Source organism: Myotis brandtii, unplaced genomic scaffold (genome assembly GCF_000412655.1).
Source record: "Myotis brandtii unplaced genomic scaffold, ASM41265v1 scaffold112, whole genome shotgun sequence".
Lineage (NCBI taxonomy): Eukaryota > Metazoa > Chordata > Mammalia > Chiroptera > Vespertilionidae > Myotis > Myotis brandtii.
In genome coordinates this window covers 13124257-13129595 of record NW_005353838.1, presented here as the reverse complement: position 1 = coordinate 13129595, position 5339 = coordinate 13124257, and the positions used below count along the sequence as shown (strand labels likewise).

The 5339-nt window shown below is 34.1% G+C and overlaps 1 protein-coding gene and 1 long non-coding RNA gene across 6 annotated transcripts in view; both read right to left on the bottom strand.

The window, feature by feature from the left end:
- The window catches only part of LOC106727716, a 12098-nt gene extending 9579 nt beyond the window's left edge, over positions 1-2519 (bottom strand). For 2 of the 3 annotated variants that reach the window (XR_001363954.1, XR_001363950.1), the window contains exon 1: positions 2390-2519. This is a non-coding gene — a long non-coding RNA (uncharacterized LOC106727716). Of the gene's footprint in view, positions 1-885; positions 964-2389 lie in introns of those variants that run through there. The other variant, XR_001363953.1, reaches the window with a different exon arrangement.
- Positions 2520-3862: 1343 nt separating this feature from the next.
- Positions 3863-5339, bottom strand: part of SSFA2 (sperm specific antigen 2) — a 37370-nt gene continuing 35893 nt past the window's right edge. For all 3 annotated transcript variants that reach the window (XM_005857652.2, XM_014546502.1, XM_014546491.1), the window contains one exon: positions 3863-5023. The gene's annotated coding sequence lies outside the window, so the exon portion shown is untranslated. The remainder of the gene's footprint in view (positions 5024-5339) is intronic.

Genomic DNA, 5339 nt, shown 5'->3' with positions numbered 1-5339 from the left:
GGGGGGTGGGGGGCTGGGAGGATTTACCTATGAGTAGACACAAATCCAAAATCTTTGGGACATTAAGAAAAATTGTGAGTGATACTTGGACTGTGGTTTATAACTCACACATTTTTTGACCATGGATGAAGTTTTCTTCACTGCCGTTGTGCTTCTTTACAAATAATTTGTCAAAATGTACATCTAGGTTTAAAAAAAATTAAGACACCTCACAACATATGGGTTATTCCATTCATTCCCTTTCCCATTATGGGCATTACAGGCAGAATGAACCAAGCTAGGATTCTTCTAGGAAATTAATATCCACTCAAAAAATGGTTTAGGATTACACCTGACACAATTGTGATATTAGTTGCGTTCTACTTTTGGCTTCCTATAGAGCAACTGACAGATAACAACAACAACAATAATAAATTGCACCAAGATAAAAACTCTTGTGAATTGTAAAAAAAAACTTTACTCAAATGCTAGTAGAATGAGCAAATAGTAAAATAAGGTTATAAAAACATTAACTTTGTCATTAGTGCTTTGTACGCAACAGATGTTCATTAAATATATGTTGAATGAATATAATTGTAAAGAGGAAATCACTTGGAATCAACAGTTAAGAACAGTTGTGAAGATATAGGAAAAACAATGGGGATCCCCTTCAATATAAATGTATGAGATTTGGGAGAGGATATGCCTCAGCAGGTGATGGAACAAGATTTTCAAATGCCTATCATCACTAATGCAACCCCCTATCTCCTCACAGGCTGGTGCGACCTGGGTAAAATTCCATTTGTATTTGAAGGCTTATATGAGTGAGCTTATTTTATGTATCTCAATAATAGTGGTATAAGTACTTTAAAACCAAACACAAAAACATTCACAACTGAGGTTTACCTGATGGTCCCTTGTGAGTAATCGAACAATGTCTGCTGAGGCACAAGATTGTGATACATGTTTGTGAACTGACTCATCAGATAGCATCTGCTTTGCAATGCCTCAAGGGAATTTGAGAAATAAAAAGAATTATATATGATGTAGTTCTGAAACAAAACATGAATTGTCTATGGATGGATTTACTAAACAATTAACTCAAGAACACGAGTAACATATTACAGTGTGTCCAACACAGGTATAACTCTTTTTAACCACCAATCCCTTCCCCAAAGGGATGGTAAGCAACTCCAAATACCAAAGGCTGAAACCAATTCCACTTCTTACAGCTGACCCCCTTTTGCAGCGTCTCCAAAGCTAGTTCTTTCCTTAATGGGTTTCGTTCTCTTTCTTGACTGGTTGACTCTGGAAGCACTCAGACTGTCTTTACTTTTCTCAATGTCCGGTTAACACAGTATAAATACTTATTACCTGCTCCGATGAACAACAGAATAGCTCTCTCTGCTCATGCTTATTGCTGCCACAGGCCTCTCTTGACCACTCTGTTTCCCTGAGGACTTAGGTCGTTCCCCTGTGGTTGCCTTCCTATGTGCTATGCTTGCTTTTGTTTTTTACTTTAACTATGGGCTATAATGAAAAGCTTCCTGTAAGATATCTCCTTAGTGGTAAAATGTCCTTTTTCTGCTTAACTTATTTCTCCCTTCGAAGCATCTGGCAGACAGATAGTAAGACCTGCTATTCTAAATCCTTGCTACCAGAAGGAGACAATCTAATTCCTAAGTGTATTGATTATTTCAGAGTTCTAAACAATGTACTTTATTACCTTTTCTGAAAACATGCTGCTATTCATTCTTTCTTTCTATATCCATCTTCCTAAGGGTGGGTATCCAGTAAAATTTAATAAGTGAGTGAATGGAGTGAGCAAGTAAGCTAATCATTGTTCACAAAAGATTAGTCTCCGTTGGGGCATCCAAATAGACACTCATGAGGAAATGGGCCGATATTTGGTTGATAGGTTTATGTTTGAGTAGTCAAGAGCATTAGCAAAGGTCATCCAGAATAAACTCAGGGTGAGTTACGATATGCATCATGAAAGGAATGATTTTTAGAACCTACGTTGTCTATAGCTTGCACATATTGTGCTAAGAGCCTGAATTAAGAAGGCATAGAAGCAAAAGTATCTTTTGATGGTGATTTGGAAATTGGGGGTCACTGTGAATGATGATACACCATTGTCAATAATGGCAGCTTCTCAGAGTTGAAGTACATATTGTTCCTCCAAGAATATTCCGTTGGATTTCAGTAACATTTAAATGATGCATTATGTCAGTTAAGACTGTTTATTCAGCTGGCCATCTTCAACTTTTTTTTTAAGACTATATTTTTAGAACAGTGTTAGGTTTATGACACCAGTTTTTTAAAGGAAAATAATAATGCATGTAAAATAATATAACGAAAAAATATGTTTGGGGGATTCTTGAAGATAAGTATTGCCCAGACCCCTCACCTCTCCAAACAGAAGTGTTGCTTAGTAGAATAATAGCCCAAACTGAAGCAGCATAGGTTCTTTTTTTCTTTTTTTTTCTATTTTCCTTCCTGGAAAGGAAGAATTTATAGCAGCTTTAGGAAGTGGAAAGAGTAAACATTCTATCTTATAATTAAACCTAAGGATCTAAATTTTGTAGTGTTAAATATATGATTGTTGGAATCATGTATGAATATTGAAAGCATTTAATTCACTTATTCTGGCTGCATTCTAAATATATAAAGTTAAGATGTCTTATCTAATTAATAGCTCCTCTCATACAGTTTTTAAATTTATATTTGTTACTATGAAGGCAGGCCCTTTACCTGGTTTTCTTTGTTCTCATTATCACAGCTGATGCTTTGGTACTGGAATAACAGCTTGCATACAGTGTCAATGTGCTCAGCATGAATCAGAAATCTAACTACTTGAACCCCATCGTCTCCACTTCCCATTCTTTAAGACTTTACTCAATCCACATCTCCTTGGTAAAGACTTCTCTGACCATCCAAGGAGTCTTTCGAATTCTTTTTATTCTTCTGCATACTTTCCATTTGGCGCTTCCAAACTTACCCATAAATAAAAATATGCCTTGTTCTTCCACTTAGTTCGTAGACCCTCTCTTATTCATTCCCCCACCCCCAGGGGAGAGTGTGAACACAGTCCCCCACTAACACAAATTATGCAGTCGAGTATCCCAGATTTAGGGAAATCCAATCCCAAGTGGAAGGGATAAGCCTCCACCTGAAAAACCACCTTCCTGATCATGGCATCTCCCCTGCCAAGTAAGTATGGATCTCTCATCCATTTGTTCATAGCAGCTAGCATAGTGACTTGAAGATAGTAGCTTTCAACAGTTCAAGTACACAAAGGTTTAAAATGGGGAAAGATGAAACTAATAGTGCCAAGTTCCATTTTATTTTATTCGTATACTATTAAGTGATTTGCCCACTAGCTCAGCCTATTATTGTAACTGTTACATCTCTAATTTTGATTAGCAAATTCTGGGTATTTTGTATTATCAGAAATGAAATATGGCTACAACGCTGAGTAGTAAAAATCATTGATATGATTATATGCTTATAATATAGGGTGTTTGGTTTTTCCTTGTCATTATTAAAATCAACTAGTTAAATTACTGGGTAATTTCACCACAGAATAAGGTAATATTTTAATGTTTTTTGTATAGTTTAACAGTATATTTTACAGAAAAGTTTTATTTTGCCTCAGATGGCAATCATTAGGACCACAGAACTAGACGGGACCAAGAAGCCTCAGTATGTATCTTTCTCCAGGGTGGTCTAGTCTAAATTGCATTTCAACTTCTTCAGGAAAAGAGAATATTAGCCTATTAGGTTACATGCTGTAATTCTTTTGGACTTCATTCATTACTCATCAAATCTAATCCTATTTCTTCATGCTGTAGTTCCAGAAAAGAAACCACTTAAAAACATGTTAGGCAAAATAAATACTTTATTGTTTTAATTTTTTTTAAGAAATCAGCCTTTGTGTGATAATTCAAACATTTATAAACCTTTTAGATAGTTTTTCAAAGAATATTGTTAACATCTCAACCACTTTTGATTAAAATTTCACACAAAGAAATAGACTAGGAGTTGAAAATTATAAATGCCAAGGGAATAATTCTAATAACATTTGGTTGTTACCTTACATATTTATTTATTAACCCATACATAACCAAATAGGAAGCCATCTTCCCCCCCCCCCCCAAAAAAAAAAACAGTTTTCAATGGTTAAACTGAACTAAAACCATCTACTGTAAGGAGAACAAATCTAAATTACTTCCAATTTGAACAAAAACAAAAACAGCTTATTTATTTCTACCCATTCAAGTCATAGGCCCCGTTATTTTTGGAAATTCTCTACTATTTAGTCTAAAAGACAGAATAATAAACATCTCCTTACAATAAAGAAGTCTGGACAATGCAAAAAGTACATAGTGTTTAATATAAGACACATTTCCAAAAGAAAAATACTACATAAGCTATAATAAAATTACATTTGTCTTAGGTAAAGTAACAATGCTTACAGTGTAAGAACATTAAGTAGTTGGCAGGAAACCTCATATGAGAATTCTATCTTACTGCTATTAGTAACTTCCTCAAGAACTAAGAGCAAACTTTCACAACAGAACAAATTTTCTTCTTGGAAGAGACACTAATTAACAGCAGTAGAGGGAAAATCATTGGTTGTTTCAAGCTCTCAAAAAACAAATCAGTTATTGCACAGTAAATACCTCATAGAGGTCAGTGTTTAAGGAAGCTAGTCTAAAGAAATATGTTATTTATACGTTGGTTAAATCTGGAAGTTTTCAAGTTTTAAAATTAATTCTACATAGGGAATCCATTGGAAAATATTGACATACAAATAAATATTAGGCTTTTTGAATGGATACAGTTTAGGAGAGAAATAAAGTCAGCAAAGTGCCTAAGTTTCTATGTATGTTTTTAAAAAAGATATGCATAGAAGAAATAAACATTGTACACTGTATACAGCAGCCCAGCTCAGCAGCAAGTATCTTCTGAAGCACAAAAACACCTCCACCAGTGTATATCATAACTCCAACATTACTCAGCTAATATGATCCATGCCAACCTTGGAAAAGAAAAAGAGAACATCAAAATCTTTCAAATATTATTACTAAAAGGTTATTTAAAAGTGAAATGAGAATGTTCTCTAAACACACACACACACACACACACACACACTAAATCCTGTTGTGATCTCTACACGTCTTCCTGAGAGCTAATTCTTTTATCCCTGCTTTGAAAAAGGCCCTGTTAGGTATTTTATGAAATAGTTTATAAAACTATTTTTCTTATTTTCTACACCTGAAATTATTTTGTATATTTTTATATTACATATTTATATTTTTATATTATAAATATATATATATATATATATTTCAAAT